We start from the raw sequence: 26072 nt of genomic DNA on the forward strand, positions 1-26072 counted from the left end.
CTCTCACCCCCTAAAGGGCCCATCTCTACACAGGAAGAATGCAAAGTTCCTGTAATCACAGCTGCACAAGTAAAAAAAAAACACACTCTTCAAAGCCTAGAACACAGCATCCATGGGACCAGACAACATCCCAGGCAGCATTCTACATGAACTACAGAACGAACTGGCACCCCACCTAAGTACCATGTTCAATCACAGCCTCACCTCAGGCTTTGTGCCCACTGAATGGCGCACAGCAACTGTTATCCCACTCTACAAAGGGGGAGCCACCACAGACCCCAAGAACTACCACCCCATTAGCCTGACGAGCCTGGTCTGCAAGGCTATGGAATGTATCATCATGGACCTTAAAAACAATGACATTGGTAATCTCCAAACTCTGGACCTTACTCAGTTCAGGCTTGTAAAAGGCAGATCATGTCTCCTAAACCTGATAGACTTCTTTCAAGTGGTCCCCAAAGCCGTAGATGAGGGTAAGGTAGTTCACACACCCTATCTATATCTCGCCAAGGCTTTCAACACCATCCCCCACTCTGGAATTATAGATAAACTCACTAAACTAGGTAAAAATCCCCGTGTCACAAGATGAGTTGCCAAATGGCTTACTGACAGAACACACACTGTGAAAGTAGCAGACTCTAAATCCAACTTCAGACCAGTGACAAGTGGAGTACCTCAGGGTTCAGTCCTGGGTCCTCTCCTGTTTGGTATCTACTTCTCTGAAGTATAGGCTAACACAGAAGGTCTTTGGTTAACAAAGTTCACAGATGACTGCAAACTAGGAGCCATCATCAAAACTCCCAATGATGTGGACATCCTACAAAAGGGCCTCACTGAGACAGATGCCTGGTGTCAAAGCCATGGCCTCAAGCAACGCCAAAAAGTGCACGGTCATCCCTTTTGGTAAAAACTCTGCACCCATGAACTACCACATAGGCGGTAGTCTACTTAACACCAAAAGTGTGATGAGACCTTGGGACACAGGTGGACAGTAGTCTCTCCTTTGATAATCACATCGCCACAGTAGTCAGGAAATCCTTCCACATGGCACACCTCATCACAAAATGTTTCTCATCCAGGAAAAAAAGAGGTCATTGTTCCCCTCTGCTCATCACTCATTAGACCCATTATAGAGTACAACGCCCTTTTTGGTATTTACCTCACAAGACATCTACAACAACTGGAAAGGCCGCAGAAATACCTCATAAAGAGGATTACTGGCATCAAACAGATGCCCTACGTAGACCATCTCAAAAAACTCCAGCTTTACTCCGTTGCATATCACCTACTCAGAGGCGATCTCTGCCTAACATACAAAGCTATGTCAAACCCAGAGCTGTTGGACATGCTCTACTTAAAGAAATCTCAATCCTTGCGAGCTAGATGTTCTAGGGACCTAAACCTTGTCATCACAATAAACAGAACATGCTGGAGGGATAGATTCTTGTCCCAGAGACTTCCCATATTCTGGAACAGACTACCTATCTATATCAAACAAAGCTCCTAATTAGCACTTAAGAAAAATCTTGATGATTGGATGAGAGACAGGAAATTCATACTGGGGATCATTTCTGTGGCTCTGCTTGACAGGGGCACAGGAAAATAATTTTCTTAGGTGGCGAAAGCCAGGGTACCATTTGGCTAGGCTTATATAGGCCCTAGGGCCAATAGCCTAGTACCTACCTATGAACACAGACACTCCCCTTTTCTGCCAGACATAAAAACATTTTACCACAACTTTTCAGTCAAAAGCAAAAGGAAGGCCCCCTTGAAGGGTATTTATTAACCTAGAAGCTGACAGACTAGCCAAAGAAACTGAAGCCACAGTATCTACAAGCATTTGACTAAACTTTTCAGTGGTAAGAAAATTATGAAAATTTACATCCATACATTCCTTTTACACTAGCACTCTCATGCTCCAGGAGATGTACAGGCACAAGGAAGGCACTCAGATAAGCTTTTGTATAATGGCTAGATGTCCAATTCCTGACCGATAGTATTTATTATTTATTTTATGTTATGTTTGTTTACTGGGATAGTCCGACTGAGTGACAGACCCATTTTCAGCAGAGGCCCAGAAGGAAAAGTCCCACAAGTTACAGAGAATAAACACAGATGTAAGTATTACAAACATATGCCAAGACACACACGTTTAGAAACACATAATTAGCTATTTGAGATAATAAAGCCACAAATATCAACAAGAAAACACAACAACAGTTGTGAAAAAATATATCATTGTATACAGGATATAGTTAAGACTACTTGTTAGTGCTTGAATGCAGGAGGAGGAGATGTGAGGTTTAGTCAGTCAGTCTAAAAATGTTGTACGGATTGCACTTGGAAGAATAGGATAGAGACACTTAGCTACTGCAAGAGTTCACTAAACTGGTGACTGGGTTAATTTCCTGAGTGTCACAGTTCTAGAAGAACTTATGCACAAATGGAACTTGAATCTGTAACTCCAACAGACAGCAAATCAATTGCTGAAAGTGATGATTTTGCCTGTGGGCCACTGCTGTACATGCAATACCTTTCTGCAAAAGTACAATCTTGTCACCTCTTGCTGATATAGGCACTACATTATGGATTATCTGTTAGGTCAAATACAGAGGTGCCCCAGATGCAATTTTTTTGGGGGTGTTATAGCTCAAGCTGCTAATGTATGGCCCCATCTTCAGTGTGGAACTACATTCTTTAACTGTGGAAAAGCTGATGAGCACTCTACAAGTAAATTATATATCAAACAGACATGTGGCAGGTTTGGCTGTAAGAATGGAAGACCCAAGTGAAGACTAGTGACGCTGGTCTACCACGTCAGGGTCAAGTAATCTAAGTCTGCAACTAAGAGAATATCTTAATGGCACAGAAGTTCTGCAACCACTGACAAGTCAAAGCCCACTGCAATGCCAAAATTCTCAGGTGTGCAAATGGCACCAAGAATAAGATCACAGTGGCCATTAAAACAAGAAAGAGCAGGAAGTTTCCAAACTTGTATTTACCACTATGTCTTCAAACAAGGCTGCAAAAATGCTTTCCAGGAACACACCTTGTTCAGGAAAGACCTGGACTGAAAAGTGTTGAGCTCTGTGCTGATAAAGACAAATCCTGTAAGACAGGAAAAAAGAATTCTTGTCCCACTTTGTGGTAATCTTCAAGGACTGTAATCACAGAAGTACCCATTCCAAGGATATTTCCACAAGTCCCTCAATGCAGCCAAAAGAAGGCAGTCACATTAGTACATTCCTTCTCTGGCAAGATCCATGACACAATGACTAACACACTAGTAAACACCATGAATGCAGATGAACATGCAATGCTTTGTAATGAGAGAGTACCAACTTCAAATTAACTGAATGAATCTTCTGAACTGAAGGAATATTTTGTGCTGACTCCAAACAAAGATACGCTAAAAGGTGTACATAACATCCACAGACAAATTCAGATTCAGTATGGTAACCTTGAGCTCTCCTGACAATCATTCTGCATCTTGATATACTGGATGACTTCACTGAGATTCAGGACTGAATTGTAGCTCTCTGACCACAATAGAATTAAGAGGAGGTTCTCAGTGTCAACCTTTTAGAACAAATGAGTGGTGCAAGTAGATCCTTCAGCCTGACTGATGAGGCAGAGAGCCTTTAATAAGCCCTCTTAAAAATCAGAGCCTGGGCTTGTGCTCAGAGCTCTGTGAATGTGCATATTCTCAATGGAATTAGTCTAACAGCTGTAAGACATGCCATCCCATCAGCGGCCAAGGGTATGGTGTCCAAAAAGAAATTCTGTATCTATCAACTTGGACTGAAATGTGCAACCATTTGCAGTTCTTTGAAGCTGATGAGCTTTACTTCTCTCCCTGGTGAATAAAGTAATGGGAAATGAAATTTTCCATCTCCACTGCATCTGCATCTTTTTGACCTCTTTAAATAAAAAATAAATAAATAAAAGCAGGATGAAAGTCACAAACGTTGCTAATAACGCAAGTCTCTAATGTCAAATGGATGAGTCAGACTGCTTCTATCTGGTGGATATTGGCACTTTTACCATAAATGAAACATAGATTAGAGACCTAACCGTATATCTGCCAAGTCAAACTATGAACTCTGCTTTCAACATCAGAAAACTGAAGGGCATAAAGTATAAATGTAATGTTATCTAAAAACAATAAATATAGTAGAGGGGATGTATCTCGCTTATAACTGGAGTTACAAAAGCTACTACAAGTGAAATTAAAAATTATGTTCCATGGGACAAAAACATACCTGGAAACTTCCTACACAGAATTAAGTAAGGAAAATCCCCCCACTAAACTCTAAGTCATGTTAAACGGAATCTTAACATTCAGACATGTCTTTCACCTGCGGAAATGGGATGTAATACAGCAATTTACACAGGTGGGGGTTATCACAATTTAAACAATTTTAGGTCCATCAGCCTGGCCAGGCTTTATGTAAAATCTGGGATATTCATAATGAAACTTATCCAACATGACACAGGTCTATCTATGTCAAAAGATCGAAGGGACACATTGTTGAAACCCATATGGTCGACAATTCAGTCTGCCAGAAAAAAAATCCAAAGCCAAACAACCACATACAACAAAAACAATGTTTTTGCATTGGGGGGGGCAAACCCCTTGCACCCCTCACACCCCATGCTAATTATATATACCGACTCCAAGACTGCACTACACTGGGAGAAAGGGCAACTTTCCTGATCTCTAGTGTAACACAATCTCAGTCAGAATGGTAAGGCAGACTGAACTGTCGATCATATGATTTCGCCAACTTGTCCGATCTTTTGACATAGACCCCATGACACAAGGAACATACATCTGTCAGGTATCAGTTTGTAAAGGAGAGATCTTGCATTTTGAATTTTTTGGTATTCTTTACACAGGTAACTGTACTCCATTAAACTCTAGAATACATTATTTTGAAATCCACCTACCTCTTTTCACTGCTACTTTCATTTCCTATTTTCATTTTGCCCTTTCATATCCTCCCTACCACCCCTTCATTTAATTTTCTCAATAAATTACAAATATAATAAACTATGAATGACAGAGAAGTGAAATAATGAGCAGAGATCCAAGTGCTACTTTTTTTTTAAAGAAACATCCTTATTAAATTAGCACATATGGCATGGGCCATCTTACATTTATGTAAATGAAAATAAATCATACCGACACAATCTCAGTTGCAAACATTATATATAACAAACCATGCAGAAACAACTGTAGTTGCAAACATTATACATCACTTATAATATATTCAGTCATTACCAGTCAGCCATTACATAGCTCATTCAAATCCTGCCTTCTTTTAAACTCCGTTCCTCCTCTGCATTTACTGATCCCACAGTCCCTATTTTTTTCCTATGTAATTTGCTCCTATGTTTTTGTAAAGACTCCAATTCCAGCTGTTTTAACTCTGTTACTATCTCTGCTACTTCCAGTAAAGATGATTTAGACTTGGATTTCTATTTTCTAGTAATTGCTTTTTTGGCTGCCATCATAATTAGACTCAGCAAGGCCTTATTATGTCTAGACAATTCTGATTCTGTAACACAGCTCAAAAAAATAATTTCCTTAGTTACACCAATTCTCTCACCCAGTATCTCTGACAGAGCAGTCTGGAGAGAATCTTTAAAGTCTGCCAACTCATTACACTCCCAGAAAATATGTTCCCACTTGCCTCTTTCTTCCCCATCACACCCCCAACATTTGCTGTCGACCTGAAGAAAAATTCTTTTGAGTCTACTTGGGGTATAAAAATACCTATGTAAACACTTCTAAACAAAGATCCTAACTCTTCTAGACTTTGTTGCGTATTTGGGAAACATACATATATCACCCCATTATTACTCTGTGAATTGCCTATCCAGTCTCTTTTCTCCAAAACTTTCTAACCTCCTCTAATTGATTCTTATAGTTATCATGCAATATTTTCTACACTCTACTAATTATTCCATTTTTAACGGCAACTTTTGCTCTAGATTCTACTGAAAACTTTACCAGTGTTGGTCTTTCGTTTAGGCACCCGCCCCCCTTCTCTTTGCCTATACTCTGATATCAATCCCTGATAGGTAAGCCAATCTCTAACCTGCAGTCCAAATAAGTTTTTGGCTTCTTCTCATCCGATTACTTTTCCCTCTCTAGATATTTGCTCCCAATACCTTGGTTCCATTGCCAGCTTTCTCCAATAAGTTCCAGCCCCCTCTTGTCTATTGTCTGTATCCCTAACTGCAGTCATCCCTAATGGCAGAATCTCCTTTTTCCATTCTCATGTTGGCTTGGTTCTTAGAATACTTTCTGCTACTTTACAAATATAATATTCTGTATGATTACTGCTAGTTTCCTTAAGGTTTGCATTCAAAATTACAGACTGTCCTTGTTTACTGAGCTTCCCCGTTTTATCATCTCTTTCCACCGTGAATTATAGTTTTCTGCTTGTGCTGTGTATAGGAGTCTTAACTGTGTTGCTCTGAAATACTCCTTCAAATAGGGTAATCTCAATCCACCCTGTTCTATTGGAACAATAAGCTTATCCCACCTGACTGTTGTCATCTTCTCCTCCCAGAAAAAAATCCTTCAGCTCTTTAATAATTGCTATCCACAACTTCTCCTCTGGTTGATAAAAATATGCTCGACCAGTATACAAGACTAAAGGAACTAAAACCATTTTAACTGCTTGCATCTTACTATTAGTATCCATATAACAGAGATTCAATTTCCTCATTTTTTGTATTATCTTTTGTTTAGTCTCTTCCCACATATCCTTAGCTGCCACACTGGAATCACTTTTAAGCCATACTCCTAAATACTTCATTTTATCATGTCTTCATAAGTATGGATGTTGCTGAACCAACTTGTATGTGGTACATAATTTACTGCTACTGCCTTTGTTTTAGCTTAATTAATTTTATATCCTGAAAAACATGGAAAGTGTCTGAATATGTTCCACAACACTGTAATGTCCCTTTCTGGTTTTGTCAGGTATAAAATAATGTCATCTGCAAACACAGCCAGGTTTTCTCGACTACCATACCAATTATATCATTGAATTTCTGAGTCCCTTATTTTCTTTACCAATGGTTCTAAATACAATGCAAATAACAAAGGGGAGGGAAAGAGGGCAACCCTGTCTGGTTCCTCTGCTCAAGCAGAGATCATCAGAGAGGACCTCACTCACTTTAATTTTTGTCTCTGATCCCTTATAAATCCTTCTAATCAACCTGATAAGTTTATCAGCGAATGCAAATGCTTCCATTGTTCTGCTCATAAAGTCCCAGCCTACTCTGTCAAATGCTTTCTCTGCATCAAGACCCACTAACAGTGGTATTTTCTTACATTCTGTGTTTCTCTAGATCATCAGTGTTCTGTTAATGTTGTCAAATATTTGCCTCCCCTCCACAAAAGCAGACTGACCCATATCTATCAATTTTGGCAACACTTATGTCATTATTTTAGCCATTATAGACAGACACTATATAATTATGGTTTAGTATTGATATGGTCACGAATGAAGCTGATTTGATGAATCTTTACCCTCTTTAGGTATTACAGGTATCACCACTTTTTTCTAGGATGTTAGTCTTTCTCCTCCTCTTAAAAAAATAACAAAACGTTCCAGATCTTTATCAATTTTTTTCTCTCCTAGCTTCCAAACCTCCACAGGAATAGCATCTATTCCTGGGGACTTTCCTGTAGATTGGTTGGGAGGGTGGCCTAATGGTTAAGGTGTGCTTACACAACAACAACACAAGGGTTTGAATCTCACAGGGGATAATTGGCTAGGCTTAAAATGGCTCGCAAGGGCAGTTAGCCTAGTACTAATCTATGAACCTATGAACCTATACATGACCATTTTTAAATCATCTACTCCGATCCTGTTAGTAATTCAGCCTCCTCTACCTCCAATCTTTACATATTTCATTTTCCAATAAACATTTCCATTTATACCTTTTCCTGATTTCCATATTTATCTGCTTTATACAGACTTTCATAGAATTTCCGAAATATTTCTAATACTTCTACAGGATCCCTTGTTATCTTCCTTGTTATAGGCTCCCTAAGTCTGGCGAAAGCCCTTTCTACTTTCTGTTGCTCGAGTCATTGTGATAAAAGTTTTTCTGCTCTAGAGTTACTATAAAAAAACAGCTGCCTAATAGCAATTTTTCTAAACTCATGCATATTATCGAGGTAATCCCTTATTTTCTGTTTAGCATTCTGCAGTTGCTTCTCCTCTTGTCCTGTGATATTCCCCCTAATTTGCAAAATTTAACATTTAGATCTACTCTTTTGGCTTTTTCCCGTTAGGGGTCGCCACAGCGGAACTCCGGTCCGCTAATGATCGGCAGTGGATTTTCACAATGCTGAGGTGCCAGCCCGATGCCCAACCTTCAAAGAAGGCGCACCTACCTGAATGTCTTTAAATGTCACTCGACTGCTACTTTAACCGAATTCTGACTTGCACATTACCTGAGATATTTTATACATATATATATATATATATATATATACACACACACACACACACACACACACACACACACACACACACACACACACAGAGCAATTAGTCTTGCTTAATTTCTTAGAAATAATTTACATTTTTATAACAAAGTCTGTTATGTGGCTCCCTACTAAAATATTGGCACTCAAAATGCAGACTGTTGATAAGCAGAAAAAAAAAGACCAAAAACACGGGAGAAGAGTGAATCTTGAAAATTGCTATTCTCCTTAAAACTTCTTTTTGCAGGGGGGCTTTGCTAAACAAAAGAATACAGTCGCAAAATGAAAACAGACTTGGCATGAGCAACAGTAAGCTTTTCTGCCCTTGAAACTCACATTCATAGAAAATGCAGTTGGTTAGTGGTGGATTAAGTGCACCTTTGGGCCGTTTTCAAACCATAGGCCCCCTGCACACATTTGAGGACCATGTGCAAGTGCATATGTTTTTTTAATTCACATTCCTGAGTTCATTAAATTACATTCTTTATTTAATACTGCATTACTTGTTACTGTGTTTTAAATATGTAGCTATAAAAATAAGCAGTGAAACAAAACATACGAACCAATAATAACAAAACAATCCATTTCAGAACATTTAAACCATAAAAGGCCACTCAAACTGCTGTCATTACAATCCATCAGCATCAGTCAATATGCACAATCTCTGCAAAAGTAAGTCAGCTGAATAATTCTACATTAAAGACAACTGTAACTAATGAAGAGGTTTCTGCTGGCAAACATTATGTTTTAGTGCTTCATCTACAAATATAGTGTCTGCTGTCCTTGAAGAATAAATGGTCAATGCTATATATAAAAAAATAGTAAAAGTGTGTGTCAACAATCTACCTGCTGTGGGAAGAGGACTCACAGACTTCTGTATCAAAAACAAATATGCTAACTGTTACACCACTGACACTGAACACCACAACTATGAAACTCTATTCATGACATTGTAATCCACAGTGATTTACAAAGACAAAAACAAAACCAAAATAAATAAAATTAAAGGAGCCTGGCAGTTTGGTATGGAGGTTTATGGTACTTCTTTACCAATAATTAAGAAAGTACAGTTGTGTACACTTGCCATAAATGTAGATGGTCTAGTGTATTCACTGTTGCAGTCATTACATTTGGGTTATCTGCCTGCAGGTAGCCCTCAGCCGGCCTGAATATCAAAGTCTTGGGTCCTGCGTCGGATGCTGTCTCTTCTCCCATGACGTCAGGTCGTGAGGGTATAAAACATGCAGCCGATGCCATTACATCAGTTTTTCTTGCCCCAGATGTCAGGTGCCCCCATAATGGAAAGCAATCATATGTTAGATTACACCTCCAACAAAAAGCAAATACACTAAACAAGAAGAAAAATATAGCCAAGAGAAATCAGGGGGCTGGAGGGAGGGTAACCAGGACTGCAACAGTGAATACACTCGAACGTCTACATTTATGGTAAGTGTACACAACTGTACTATGTTCTTCATGTTTCACTGTTGCAGTCATTACATTTGGGTTGATTTCCAAAGCTAAGGAAAAGAGGAAGCAGTTAAGAGAGCATTAGGACCAGCTATTAAGCCCTGCAAAACTACAGTGGCAAAACCAGCTCTAGATTTAAAAAAAATAGGCATGTGGTAATGCTTGGTAAAGGTATGTACAGAGCTCCAAGTAGCAGCTTCTAGGATGTTCCTGGTTGGAACACCTCTGTGAAAAGGATGTAGAGGTAGATGCAGCTCTGGTGGAATGTGATCTTATCCCCTGTGGGGTAGGTTTTTCCATGGTGCTTATAGCAGAAATGAATGCAATGGCCTATCCACTTAGAAATGGTTTGCTTTGAAATGGCCTTCCCCTCTGCCCCTGCAGCAAAGTTAACTAGAAGCTGTTCAGATTTTCTGAAAGGCTTAGTCCTGTCCAAATAAAATCTAAGTTGTCTGTGCACGTCCAAAGAGTGCAGTATTCGTTCTCCTTTGTTTTGTGGACTTGGGAATAAAGTAGGCAAATGAATGGACTGATTAAGGGCCACTCTAGACACCACCTTTGGCATAAAGGAAGGATTGGTCCTGAGGGACACCCTGTCTGCATTGAAGATGATGAAGGGCTCCACTGCCATGAGGGCCTGTAATTCAGACACTCTTCTAGCTGAAGTGATGTCTAGAAGGAAGGCTGTTTTCCAAGAAAGGAATTTCAACGCTGCAGTTGCAGCTGGCTCAAAAGGAGGTAGAGTAAGCTTTTCCAATACAAAGTTAAGGTCCCAGGCTGGAGTAGTGGCTCTCCTGGGTGGTCTTAAAAGTTTGTCCCCTCTGAGGAATTGCTTTAGTAGGGGGTGAGAGAACAGGGGTGGTTCAGTTACAACATGCTGAAATGGCAGAGGCATGGATTTTAATTGATGAGAAGGAAAGGCCCTTGTGGAGCATCTCTGTTAAGTACTGAAGAATATGAGGTAAGCTGGGTAAGTCTGGCTCCAGGAACAGTACCTTTTCCACTTTTCAGCATAGGATTTTCCAGTAGTAGGCCTCCTTGCCTCCAGAATGACATCTAGCACCTGCTAACTGAGGGATGCTATTGGACAGCTGAAGGAATTAGCCAGGCTGCAAGGTTCAGGGTTTGAAGCTGAGGGTGCAGAATCTAGCCCTCGTGCTGGGACAGCAGGGAAGGGGTCTGAGGCAGGTGCCATGGTTCCAGCAGTGACATACTGCACAAGAGGGGGTACCAGTGCTGGCATGGCCAGTCTGGTGCAATCAGTACTGTCCTTGGTTTGTCCTTTTTGATCTTTAGCAGAACTTTCGAGAGGAGAGGCAGAGGGGGAAAGGCATAAACTGAGAGGCTTTCTCAGGTAATGGACAGGGCATCCACTTTCCAAGCTTAACTGTGGGAAGTCCTTGTGCAGAATTTGTCCAATTGGTAGTTCTGAGGGGAGGCAAACAGGTCTATCTCTGGATTCCTCCATTTGTTTCTCAAAAAGTTGAATATCTTTGGTTCCAGTTTCCATTCGTGTGGGTCCATGAGATTTCTGCTTAGGTCGTCTGCCAGTGAATTTAGCTTGCCTGGCAGGAATTGAACTTGTAGGTGCACTTGGTAGCTCAAGGCTGTGTTCCACAGAGCCATGGCTAGTCTGCAGAGAGGATACGAGTGTGTTCTCCCCTACTTGTTTATGTACCACATCACAGTGGTGTTGTCTGTCTTTACCAATAATTGTCCTGGAAGAATGTGGTCCTTGAAGGCTGTCAGTGAATTCTGTACAGCTAACATTTCTTTTTGACTGATATGCAGTTGCATCTGACTCTGGTTCCATTTGCCCTGAATGCACTGCTCCGCCAAATGAGCCCCGCATGAATAGTTTGATGCATCTCTTAGGGTTTGGGCGGCAGGGGGTAGAGTGAATGGGAGCCCCTTGTTGTGGTAGCAAGCCTCTGCCCACCAAAGGAACTGTCTTTATACAAGGAATGATAGGAATCATTGATTCCAGGTCCTGAGAATGTTGACACCATAGGCTTTTTAGATACTATTGTAGTTTCCTCATATGCAATCTTGCATATGGAATTAGTAGAATGCAAGAGGCCATGAACCCCAGGGCTTGCAGAATTTTCCTTGCAGATAGACTGGTCTTTGTGGCCAGTAGTGTGAAGCAGGCTGTCACATAAACTTGTTTCTCTGGTGAGAGGTAAGCCATCTGGGAAGTTGTGTTCAAGCTTGCTCCCAGGAATACAATTTGTTGGCAGGGTACTAGATGAGATTTATTTTCGTTTATGGTGTACCCCAGTGAGGTTAGAAGTTTCTTTAAAATGCCAGATTTTTTAGTAGCCTGTCCTGGCTTTCTGCCTGAGTTAGACAATCGTCCAGGTATGGGTATATTTGAATATTTCTTTGCCTGCAAAATGCAATGACTGGAGCTAGACATTTTGTGAATACCCTGGGTGCAGTAGATAAGCCAAAGGGAAGTGCACAGAACTGACAGTGCATGGAGCCTGCTCTAAAGCATAGGTATTTCTTGCAAGACTCCCTTATTGGGATGTGCAGGTAAAATTCCTTTAAGTCTAAGGTTGCCAACCAGGCATCTTTGCCTAACATAGGAAGCAGCTGTTGAAGTGTTAGCATTTTGAATTTTGGGATTACCAAAAAGGTGTTTAGAATGGGGAGATCCAGGATAGGACACCAGTAGCGGTCTTTTCTGGGTACCAGGAAAAGTCTTGAGTAAAAACCTTGCCACCTTTCTTCTGCTAGGGCAGGTTGAATAGCCCTGATATTTAGAAGAGACAGAACCTGCTGTGGAGCCTCTGCCCACTGATTTGGGGGTAGGTCTGGCCAACCGTTTGGGGCTGGTAAGGTGTGGAAAGTGGAATCTGTATCCTTGGAAAACTATATTTAAAACCCATTTGTCCTGGGTAATGAGTTCCCAGTTTTTTGCATGCAGGGTGATCTTTCCGCCTAAGGGAGCAGGCAGTTGAGCAGGGCTTGGAAGGTTTAAGATTAAGTCATTGTAGCATTTTTCCATAGGGGGGTGTCTTACTATTTCCAGTTTTGGAAGTGAAGCCCCCCATTGCTTAGGCCTGTGAGTACCTTGAGACTGTAGCCTAGGTGGTCTGCTGTTCCTGGGTTTGGACTGAGAAGGTCTGGAAGAGACAGGAAAGAACCAGTTCTTAGAAGGCCAATGCCTACTAAATCTAGGAGGCTGTACTTGCAGGAAATCTTTAACAGTTTGCATAGATTTAGCTTTTTCCTCCATCTTTTTAAGGACAACTTCTGCTTTGTTTCCAAACAGGCAGTCTTGGGTTAAGGGAGCATCCAGTAATTTAGCTTTAATATGATCTGGCAGATTTTGCTCCTTAAGCCAAGCATGCCTTCTAATTACAGACCCAGTGACAGCAGCCCTGCAATATGCTTCTAAAGAGTCAAAACCACATTGCAAAGTATGTTTACCAACTTGTTCAGCAGAATGCATTAAATCCTGTAATTCTATTTTCAGCACAGTCAGGAATCAACATCATTTTCTGTTTAAGTAGCCCCATAATATGCTGTTGATACTTTAACATATGAAACTGGCAGCTTAAGGCCCTAATGACCAAAGTAGTAGAAGTGTATACCTTCTTACCCCATCTGTCCAAGGCCCTGGAATCTCTGTCAGAGGGGGTAGGGTTTTTGGCAGTAGTAGCCTTAATGCCCTTAGGTCCTTCGGAAATGGTCTCTGGGTCCGCAGTAAGGTTCTTGAAGAGGAACTTGTGAGAATCAGGTACTCTAATACCAGTCAGGCTTCCTGGGAGCTGAAGGTAAAGTGTCTGTGGCCAGGCTAGATTCCAAGAAGGCATCATCTACAATGTCTAGGACAGGAGGGATACCTAAAGGACTGTGTTGAGGGAGGAGTAGGAATTCCCTAAGCCTCTTTTTGGATTCAGAATAATCCTGGCTTTCCCAACGGAAATGCTCCCTAAGACTGTGCAAGGCTTCACCAAAAGAAAAGTCCTCTGGAGGGGAAGCAGAAGGAGAGTCCTATGCATCAGAATCCTCATAGGTAGATAAGGGCAAATCCTGGTAATCAGAAGAAACAGAAATTTCAGAATCCTGATCAGAAGAATCAGAAGGGAAATCAGTTCTAGGTCTCAGAGGGTGAAGGCTGGCTTCCCCTAATTAAAGTAATAAGGTCTTCAGCCATTCTTATCATTTGTTTTTTAGGCATATGGGCCTGACCATGCAGTTTGGACATCGGTTTTCTAGGCGTGGGTCGGGTTTTAGGCCTTGAAGGACAAGATGGCATCGGTTTGAAATGCAAGTCAGTAGGCCTGAATACACCCTCAGAAGCTGGTGCCTGCACAGCGGCTCCGGACCCATCCAAGGTAGAGACGTCCGCAGATTCCATAATCGAAGAAGCATCTCGCAGCATACTGGACTCCGAATGGGTCTCAGTAGAGGCCTGCGAATGTGAAGTAGTGGATATCAGTGGCTGCGAAAGCACCTCACTAAGTACCGGCGAACTGGCAACTAGCTTAACGGAAGTATCATCGTCAGCTTTGGACCTATGTGGTCTGTCTCTGTCTTTATCTTTACGTTTTTTCGGACTGTCGGTAGTTGGGTGGCTTACCAAAGCCAATTCTGGATAGTTAAACAGAGTACCAAAATAATTTGTTGCAAAAAGAAACCAACGACGAATAGTCCGGGGTTGAATAAGGCACAAAACCAACAGCAAGGGACGTCGTGGTCTGGGCCTAAGCAAGGAATGCAGTACGAAAATCTTTGAGGTAATTGCTTTCCACATGTAATACAATTGTTAACTTTTACTGACATCGGTTAAGAGCAATAAAAAGGATCCCCAATGGGGTACTTCGCTTTTTTAAGATTTCGATTCTGAAACTCGAAAACGAAAATTTCAGGAGTCGGCAGACCGGCACTTTTGCGAACTGCTTCTGCTTTGGGCACCGCACGGTAAGAAAGACTGATGTAATGGTGTCAGCTGCATGTTTTACACCCCTGACGACCTGATGTCATGGAAGAAGAGACCGCATCTGATGCAGGACCCAAGACTTTGATATTCAGGCCAGCTGAGGGCTACCTGCAGGCAGATAACCCAAATGTAATGACTGCAACAGTGAAACACGAAGAACATCAGAGTTTGACTCTGAGCAAAGATACTTAAGTAGACAGCACCCCTAACTGGGGGAATTTACAAACACAACACACACACATACATATGACTCCTACTTCAGCCCCTCAGGGTTCAGAATGCCTCGGAGATGGCTTGCTTTCCTTAACCCCTGATTGGTTTGTGTGGGAAGCTACTGTCTCCTGCAAGGTCCTAAGAAGGCTTTTTTTTTTTTTTTTTTTTTAAATTAGTACTAAGCTAACTGCCCTTGCGAGCCATTTTAAGCCTAGCCAATTATCCCTTGTGAGACTCAAACCCTGCACCTTGTGTTTTGTACTTGGGCACTATTATAAACAGGTTTAGGAAAGAAAGACCTAAAACTGGTCTCCAAACATTTTCTTTCTTTGGCATTAAAAACATCCCTGAAAAAAAAAAAAAAACCTTTCCCAACCTGGGAAGGAGGAGCTTGGTCTTTCACTCCCTGGGACAGGGAGAAATCAGTCTCATATGGCGGATTAGGAGTTATCCCCTGGAAAGAGGGGATTTCCTCCCACTGCCATCTGTAACCCTTGGCTTAATGGGAGGGTGTAACCTTGACAAATCTTCAAAATCCATTTGTCTGAACCTGTTTTTGCCAAAGAGAAAAGTGGAGATTCCAACTTTACGGAAGGGAAAATGAACTGCAAAGGTGTGGATAGGAGGGATCCCTTTAACAGCCATTCTGAGTTGTTGGACTGCCCTTTTTTTTGGGGGGGGGGGTCCTGAATTCTTTTTGGAATCCCTTTGCCATTTCTTCTTAAACGTCTGTTCATCCACATTTTGTTGAGACTGCTTATTTTGTTTTTTGCCAAAACTGGATGAGGAGTTAGAAAATGTCTTAGAAATTTGGAAATGGAGAACTAAGAAATCTTAGAGATTCCCTGCATCAACTTACCCACTTTCAGCACACTATTTGATAACCTCTGCAGCAGAGGATCAAAAAGCAAAATCTCTATCCAAAAGAGAATTTAAAATCTAATTTTTATCGTCCTCTAGCAGGCTCTTAAAACACAATGAGACAAACTTTCATGAAACAGAAGCAGTGGCCATAGCCCTGGAAGAAGTACCAACTGAGTCATATGCATACTGCCAATAAATGAGCCGTGACTTGTAAAATGAAAGAAAATAAATAATTTAAAGCAAACATTTCCTCACAAGAAGAAACTGCAGAGAAAACATTCCTCATACTTTCACAACTTCTCAGAATAAAGTAACATACAAGGCTTACAATTCAAAATTCTGAAAATCAAAGTTACAGAAGCACATACTTTTCCATAGTTATTTTCTCATCCTTGTCAGAAACAGAAGGATTAGAATTAGCCAAATGTTTAGCAGCAGTAGGATTAACTAAAGCTGTAGCTGCTCGGTCAGGTTTGAGAAGAGTATATAAAAACTTAAAAGGCTAAGGAACTTTATACATTCTGCCTTTTTAGGGGCAGCAGGCTGACTATCAGGAAAACTGCAGGCAGTGATGCACATATCCTTCAAAGCTGACAGAACAGGAGAATGGGTGAATGTTCTGGAAATTCCTTCTGTAACAGCTCGTAGCATTTCTGAGAAATCTCAGTGTTCTCCAGCTGAAAACTCTGGCACATCCTGGATACAGTCTCTGAGAAAGAGAAAACCTGACAGGGAGAATCGGAAACTGAGCTTCCTCCAGTCTGAATAGAAAAACAAGATGACAAGAAAACCCTGCATCTGTCCCTTCAGCTTCATGTCCAAATCAGAATCTTGAATCTCTTCAGAAAAAGGGACATTCTTATTTCTTTTACCTTAAACCACCATATAAGAAGGATCAAAAGCCTGAATTAAACCCTAAGCCAGAGCCAGTAAACTACTGTCATCTAAGAAAATATGAGGACTAGATACATGTTCAGTTTTCTGATTCTTCTTCAGAAGAAAAATGGGGTCAACACTGTTATTTAATGGCAGCAGCAGATTCACCAGGGATGGGCACAATATTCTGACCAAACCAGACCAGTCTTTCCTGTTCCCTCTCACAGGGCCGACAAGAGTGGCACTCCCTTGCCCACTGACGGGGCCCCAACAGCTGCAGAGGACATGGCCAACTCCCAGTCCACAGTGGTTGTAGGTGCTACACCAGAGGGATCTGGGGTAAAAGACAAGTGGTCTGAGGATTATTCCATGGCTACAACAGAGTCACCCACCTGTGACTGAGGCAAACTGCTAGCCTGCTGTGGTGGCAAAATCTTGTTGCTTAACTTTTTCTTTTTCTGGCTGGAAGAAGGATTGACTGTAGGACCAGTAGTTTGTTCCACGACCAAGCTGAAAAATGGTGCTGCTTTCCCAGAGAAAACAAGCAGCAACAGCCAGTAGAAATTTGAAGTCTTTAAAAGTCACTTTTTCACACAAAAACTCAGTACAAAAGCACTTCAGAATAGTTTGCCAGCCACAAAAAATAAAATAAACACTTTCTCCAGAGAAAATGGTTTTCAATTACTTTAAACAACTTTTAAACTGACAGGAAAAAGTGCATTCCTGTTTAAAACAACAGTTGTCTCACGACAGTCTCTTAAAAAACAAACTCCTAGCTTAAAAATAACCTTCCTAAACATAAAAGTACAATAATTATTTTAAACGTGAAAGGGTTTTTCCCCAAAGGGAACTTATCTATCCAGCATAGAAACAGCACAAGCTGATAGTTGATCTTCAAAAACCCGGACAGGAGCATTCTCTTCAATGTCAGGAAAACTCTGGAGGGCTTAGCGCCCAAACCTGCCTTTTTAGTCAGCTCAGCTTAAGTTCACTGTTGGGCACGTGGAAAGTGCCCTGAAGGTTTGGAAGCTAGTCAACTGTTATATACTTGGCAGGATACAACTCATATAGCTAAGGCTACTGTAACAATGATCAATAAGATGATCAATGCTTAAACATCATACTACAAATCAAGGTGCATCTGTAAGTAGATTGACTAGAGGTGTTCCACAGGTCTCTCCACTGGGGCTCAGAAGCATAGTGTGGTTGGGTAAAGTGGTCATGATCAGCAGATGCCAATGGTGTATTTGTGCACTACCAGCATTCGGAAATAAATGACAATACCTTATTTGTGTTCACAGCTGTAGTGCTTTGTGTGTGGACTTTTAACTGGTGCAAACCACTTGTTACATCTGAAATAAGCATTTTGCTAGTTTCACAGCAGAACAATGCACTTTAACTGAACAGTGCACATCTACCAAAGTTAGAAAAGCACATTCTACAGCCTGTCTAATTCTAATGGGCATGCATTTCTGATCACTTCAGGGAAATCGCAGCACCACTTTATATCTCAGCGATCTGATCCATTATGAAATACAAGCCTTTAAGCAAAGCCAACTGAAACAACCTGAGAAGGCAAATCATTCCTTCCCAAGAAAATAAACTATTCAGAAAGGCTTCAGGAATGTGCAATAGAACTCATCAAAAATGGCATACATTTGAGTAGACAGTTGCACTAGTACTGACTACTGGGACATCTGCCACAGAAGGCTTAATGACAGGACCAACTTCAACAGCTTAGCACCGTTCTCCTTCTATGCTGGACAGATGTCCACCCCAAGGGATGTCAGCATGTTCTCTGCATAAAGCTGGTGTGCAGTTATGCCATCTTTGGTTCTTGTTCGCCGGTTATATCAGCAGGATAATGATTCTGTACCCTCCTGGGTATAGACCTAAGAGAAAAAGGGCAGGACTCTATCCAAGCTAAAAGCCCTTAAGGATGGCCACTTAGCCAGTGACAGAGAAGTGGAGTTGCTCAAGTGTATTAAGCCTGAATAGGTGTGAGACGAGAAAAAAGACAGAAGTGATAAAACTTGGGAAAAGGTATCCCACCCCAGGCCTGGGATGCTTGTGGAAAGGACGGGGGTTGGTGTGAAGGAAACACGTACTACAATAGCAATCTAATCAACCATCTACTACTACTGTAAGTTGTTACACAGCTGTACTCTGTTCTCAGTACAGATCACTGCTACAGTAGTAATGACTACTGGGATAATTTCTATAGCTTAAAATTGGAGGTGGCAAGATTTTATGAACTGGGTTGGAGCAGGCCCTGTAAAATACCAATAACAAACCCAGCCCTCACCCTGGAAGCAATGCCTAGACCTGCAATGCCTGGAAAATGTATGGAAAGAGGGCCACGTGGTTGCTTCTAAAATAGATACTGTGTACATGCACCACTAAGGAAATGTGTCTGTCAAGTTTCTACCCTACAATGAGGGTATCAACAACAGATACAATGTGCAAATGATGTAGAGACAGTTAAGGCACTGAATTCCCCTCTTTCTGGATTGCAAAAGATAAAAAATGTTGAAACAAAGCATTTACATTTTTGTTTAAACAGAATCTCAGCTGCCTGTGGACACAGAAGAAATTCAGGATTCCATCACCTTTGTTTTGGAGGTGAGAAAAGACAAGAAAACAGGTAGTTGAATGACCACACAGAGAAAACATTTCAGTACTTATTGTTGTGGAACACCAGAAAGGGCTGAAGTGATAAGCAGGCATAAGAGCAGCTCAGCTTTCAAAATGAGTGATTTAGGGGGTACAGAAACAATATGTTGGAAGTAGAGACTGTGTTAGTTTTTCCAGGACAAACTTCAGATTCCATGTAGAACGATCTACCTTTCTAGGTGGTCTCAGATGTAGGACTCCTTCAAGAAAATGGTTAACAGTCTGCAAAGAAGCAAGAGCAGGATCCAGAGTTGTGTAGGCTGAAATGGTAGAATGGTGTACCTTCACTGAGATACAGGCCAAACCTGAACTTAACAGCACAGACAAGTACAGTAGGACCATGGTCACAGAGACTAAGACAGGATGCTAACTTTTTTTTGGCCCCAGATCAAAATTCGTTTCCATTTTTGCAGGCAAGACTTCCTGGTAGCAGACTTCCTTAATGCCAATTTTCTGGTACTCAGTCAACAACTGCCTATAGGGCAGCTGGATTAATTCATCTAAGCTATAAACAGCACAGTCCTTAGGATGGAGTGTAGGAATGTGCCCCTATCCTTTGTAAGGAGATTCAGTTGCATAGGCAGTGCAAAATGATTCACCCTAAACATCTGAATGAGGAAAAAGAACCATTTGATGCCCAAGCCTAAACGCATTATTACACACATCCTTGGCTACTCCTATTCCTTTACCTTCTGGATCACATATATATATATATATATATATATATATATATATATATATATATATATATATATATATATATATATATATATATATGTATATATATATATATATATATATATATATATATATATATAAACAGTAAATATATAGATGCACTTTTAGAAAAGACCTACCATGTTTACAGAAAGTCAAGATCCAGTCCCAGTCAGTAGTCACATAAGGTAGTAGTTAGTCCTCGGTATTGTTATGTCAAAGAGGTCGTGGCTTACCGACATCAAAACTGACAAGGCAACAAAAGCGGTACGCCGTACACATTTCGACGACATTTCCTCCAGATGTCAGAAGGTCAGAACCAGAAAGCAGTCAATACCAGAAAAAAGCAAAAACCCCAGCAAACAGACAAACCCACCAACCACATTACAGTTTCACAGCCCACAAACACTAACCAACCACACCACCACCAACAACAAAACAGAGGAAGGAGGGAGACTGTCACAATGGGGACCTTCATCAACTATCATGGATTTATGGTAGGTAAAAAACATACTCTTGTTTCATCACTGCTTGCTGCAGTACTTATGGGTGGTATCCTCAAGTTGCAGTGGTTAAGGATGATGGCAAATAAAGCAAGATTAGGGAAGAGCAAAAAAAAATAAAATGCAAAAGGCAAATCCAGCCCCAGCAAAAGGAGTAGTGTAAAAGGCAGCCTAGATTTAGAGTAAAGTGGAACAGGTATTAGAGTAGGGAAGGTATCCAAAAATCCCAAGTAGCCCCCCCTTAAAAGCTGCTGTATTGCAGTAGCCCAAGAGTGTGATAGGCTAAATCCAGCTGGAACCTCCTATGATGATGGGAATAAACAAAATGGTCCCAAAAAAACAAATCACATACAAAAGCAATGTTTTGAAACAGGTTTGCCCTGAGAACCCAAAGAAAAAAACAAACAAAAGAACAAACAACTGCTGAAGAAGACCTAAAACAACTCAAATAATATCCTGAAACCTTTAGCAATGCTCAAATAATAAAAACTTTATCTTTTTATTTTTATTTTGGGGTTTGTTTAGGGCAAAACAATAGGGTGTAATTAAAAGAACACTTTGGTTTTAAACCACTTAAGAAAACACTAGAAACCACTTGTACCCCTGTCCTTGTGGAAAATTGGAAAAATTAACTGAAATTTAAAGGTAAATTAAGCCTGTAATTCCTCTGCAGGCCTGGAGGTAATGGCCAACAAAGTAGAAAAATCCATGATAAATATTATATTTCTCTGAACTTGCTGCAAGCTCAAAGGCTCAAAAGGTTGTAGAGTGAACAAAACATCCACCCAAGGGAGTAGAGAGCCAGGAGCAGGGGGGTTCTTATAATTCTTAGGTTCCCCTTCCCAAAGGCTTAAAAATAATAAAAAAAGGCTGAGAAAATAGTCACAGTCATAGCTGCAGAAATTGCCAGAATGCTTTATAGAGAGAAAGGGAGGGACAATAATCCAATAACTTTATAAGGTAAAAGTGCAACACTTAAATTAGAATTTTGTTTTACATCAAGTCCTTCCAAATGCTCCAAAAAAAAAAATCTCTCCATTTATCTTTCTAAACTTTCCTTGTGTACTAGGCCTGGCCTCCAAAATAAACAAAAAAAACTTGTTGTAGAGCTGAGACCTCCCAGGGTTAAAACAGAATATGCCCAGGCTGTCAGATGTAGAGAATGAAGTAATGACTGTCCTGAGACAGAGACAGGTGGTGAGGAATCAAAGGCAAGGCCATGGGCTCCTGCATCAGACTTCTCAGTAATGGGTACCAGTGCTGTCGAGGCCAATCTGGAGCTATTAAAATCATGTTTGGCTTGTCCCTTCAGGTACCTTTGGGAGGAGAGGCAGAGGAGGAAAAAGGCATACGTGTGAAGATTGCTCCAATTGAATGAGAGCATCCACTTTCAAGCTGTGGGATGGAAACCTTTTTGTGCAAAACTTTGGCAGCTGGTAATTTAGTGCAGATCTATGTCTGAGTTCCCCCCCATAACACTTGTCAAACTTGATGAGGATGAGGAATTTCCACCGTGGGGATCCATAATATGTCTGCTCAACACATTCTCCCCCACAATCATTGCTCTGCACAGAGGATAAGATAAGAATGCGCCCCTTGCTTGTTGATGTACCACATGACAGTTGTGTTGTTGTCTTGAGTGAAACACCCTGCCCTGGAAGACGAAATCCTTGAAAGCTATCAATGCAAATTGGACTGCTAACATCTCCTTCAAGTTGATATGTAGATGTTTGAAGTCTGGCAGCCACGTGTCTTGTACCCATTTCTTTAGCTGAGCTCCCCGCTTTGCCTGAGGCATCATATGACTGCGCCTGCGACTCGCAGAGAGAGCGGTCACTTGAGAGAGTCCCTCTGTGAGCCCACATCAAAAAGCCCATTTGAATGCAAGGTATTATCTGAATGTGTGACTGAACCAAATCTTGGCAGTGCTGTGTCCACATTTCCAGGATACCATTGTAGCTTCTTCCTCATATGTGCATTGGAAGGACCAGAAGAATACAAGATGCCATGAACCCCAAGTGTCGAAGTTCCTGTGTCTCAGCAGTCAGCCTGGAGACAGAGAAAGGTGGTGGAAGAGAAAGATTCTTTGTTTGTTTGTGGGTCAAAAAGGCCATCTGGGATGCTGTATTCAGTCTCACACCCACATACGTCCTGGAGAGAGAGGTACTAGACTGACTTTATTTCGCAAGAAAGAATACCCAGGCATCTTAACACCGCCAACACATACTGATGTTGTTAAAAGTTCGTCCTTTCTTAGGGCCAGATCAGGCAATGCGTCCAAATAAGGATAGATTTGTATTCCTCTTAGCCTAGTCCGCCCAGCCAGAAAACTGCAACTGGGCCTGATAGGAACATGAAGGTAAGAAGGTAAGCCTCCTTGAGATCCAGAGTCAATCACCTTGAGATTGCCTTAGCAGAGGTAAAAGCTGTTGTAACGCAAATTTTGAACTTTTGAATGTGGAATCAGATATGGATAGAGGATAGATAAAAAACAATTGCATGCGATGTTTCCTTTCTTTGGTACTAGAAACAGGCGAGAATAAAATCTAGGCCCACTTCTGGCAGAGGGACCGCTGTATGGCCCCCCCTTGAAGTAGTAGCAGAAATTTGTTTGTGAGCCTAAAACTTGTAACCCTGGTGTATGATATCCAATACCCATTTGTCCTGGGTAATCAACATCCAATTTTCCTTGAAGACTGCTAACCTTCTCCCAAAGGTGCTGCCAGGCAAGAAGGATCTGCAGCTGAAAAGGTGGAGTCATTGGGCCTGTTCTGAAAGGACTGGCCCCTGCCCTCACCAAGATTGTGCAGGACTCCCCCTGTCTAGGGGAAAGAACTCTGAGCTCTGAACGTTCTAGTCGGAAAGAACTCTGAGCTCCCCCCTACCACGCCTAGACTGAGAATCATAAGAAGCCCACCCTTAGCAGGCCAATTCCTACTAAACTGGAGGCTGAACTTGCAAAAATCTTTAACAGTCTGCATAGACTTAGCCTTGTCTTCCATTTTCTTCAAGACTGACTCCACAGGTGAACCAAACAACACATCAGACTGCAAAGGAGCATCCAAAATCCTTGTCTTAACATGGTCAGATAAATTCTGATCCTTCAGCCAGGCGTGCCTGCGAAGAACTGAGCCAGTGGCAGCCACCCCTAGGCGAGGCCTGCACAGCATCAAAACCACACTGTAATGAATGCTTACCCACCTGTTCAGAGACATGCACCAAATCTTGTAATTCTTTACACTCAATGCCTTCCGCCAGAGCATCCACCTTAGACTTCAACTGAGAAAGAAGAAAGTTTTGATATTTCAACATATGAAACTGGCAATTCAAGGCCCTCATAGCTAAGGTAGAAGATGTATAGACGTTTTTCCCCATCTATCCAAAGCTCTGGCTTCTTTATCTAGAGGAACCGATTTTTACAACAGAGGCCTTGACACCCTTAGGTCCCTGACTAATAGTTTCTGTCCCGCCCTAGGACTCTTATAAAGATATTTATGAGCCTCAGGCACCCTGTAATACCTATCCGGGTTTAACAGGAGGGAGGCAAAGAATCAGGATTTAGAGAAGCCTCTGCAAACACATCTTCCACAACATCCAGAACAGGGGTATAGCCAAGGGCCTATGCTGGGGTAATAGCAAAAATTCCTAGTCCTTCCTGACCTTCCCACTTAAAATGTTCCCTCATAGAATGAAGTGTCTCTGAAAAGAAAATCCTCTGGAGGAGAAGCAGAAGGAGTGGAATCATCTGCAACAGAGAGAGAATAGAGGAGTACTCCTGCAGGTCTTCAGCTGAAGACTCTGAAACATCGAGCCCTGCTCAAAACTTCCCAACTCTGGCTCCACCCTGGGCCTCTTATCAGGAGGGGCAAAGAACCTCTAATCAGAGTAATCAAATCTTCTGCCATTCGCCATTTAAGCATGTGCTTAGGGGGCACAGACCCTGCTGAACTAGGAGTGACACCAACAGAAGCTAAAACTGGCCTGCCTCTGGGAGAAGCCTTGGAAACAGAAGGAGAAGGCCTAACCACCCTAGGAAGGGAGGGAGCGTAACTTGAGAAGCCCCTTCAGCCTGACCTGTCTCCTGAGAGACCACCTCCTGCAAAATCAAAGTCTCCCCTGAGACTCCAGAGAGGTGTCCGCCGGAACCACGGTTCCACTGAAGCCTCTAAAGAACCGGCGTCCGAACGGATGACTCATCTTGCCTGTTTAACTACTGCTTTGTCTTTGCGCCGCGCATGCAAGCGGCGCCAGAAAATCCGATGGCATATTATATTGCACCGCTTCCCAAAGACCAGCCTAGCACAATCTACCTCTCTTAATAGTGCGCTTTGTTGAACCTAGCACAAAGCGACCCCCAACAACGCCGTGCTCAGGCCCCAGACAAGGAATACACAAAGAATGATAATCTCTATACGGTATCTGTTTCCCAAAGAAATACAGTTATTCACTTTTTCTGACATCCAGTAAAACACTGAGGCAAAAAACCAAAATATTTCCCAGTAACGGGTACTCCAAACTTGGATTCGTCCTGAAACTCGAATCGAAAAATTTCAGAACGCTGAACGGCACTTACCGCGCTGCTTCTGCATCGGACCATGCCGCAAAAGACTGAGGGAAATGCGCGTGGTCATGCTTTTTTACCCCCTGACGTCCTGATGTCAGTTTTAAGCGCCTTGACCGACGTCAGCCTTATACTTTGGTATTCGGGCCGACCGAGGACAGCGGACTACCCATATGTAAGGACTGCAGCAATGTGAGATGAAGAACATCATAAAGTTTACCTTCAACTAAAAGCAAATACACCACAAAGGCTTTTGAGTATAGTGAAGGAAAGGTATAGAAAGGGGGATGGCGGGTGGGTAACCTGGACTGCAACAGTGAATACACTCGAACATCTACATTTATGGTAAGTGTACACAACTGTACTATGTTCTTTGTGTTTCACTGTTGCAGTCATTACATTTGGGTAGAATCCCAAAGCTATGGATGGGAGGATGGAAATAAACAGCATTAGGAGTGGCTATAAGGCTCTGCAGGACTGCAGTGGCAAAGCCTGCCCTGGATTTGGAAAAGAGAGGTAAATGATAATGCTTTGTGAAGGTATGAACAGAGCTCCAAGTAGCAGCTTCTAGAATGTCTTTGGTTGGAACTCCCCTGAGAAAAGATGTTGAAGTAGAGGCAACCCTGGTGGAATGTGATCTGATCCCCTTGGGCACAGGTTTACCATGGTGCAAATAGCAGAAACGAATGCAGTGGCTTATCCACTTAGAAATAGTCTGCTTTGATA

The 26072-nt window shown here is 41.8% G+C and overlaps 1 protein-coding gene across 1 annotated transcript in view; it reads right to left on the reverse strand.

Moving 5' to 3' along the window:
- The window catches only part of PAN3 (poly(A) specific ribonuclease subunit PAN3), a 2193201-nt gene that overhangs the window by 439537 nt on the left and 1727592 nt on the right, over positions 1 to 26072 (reverse strand). The window lies entirely within an intron of this gene.

Source organism: Protopterus annectens, chromosome 5.part1 (genome assembly GCF_019279795.1).
Source record: "Protopterus annectens isolate FY-2018-M chromosome 5.part1, PAN1.0, whole genome shotgun sequence".
Taxonomy (NCBI): Eukaryota; Metazoa; Chordata; order Ceratodontiformes; family Protopteridae; genus Protopterus; species Protopterus annectens.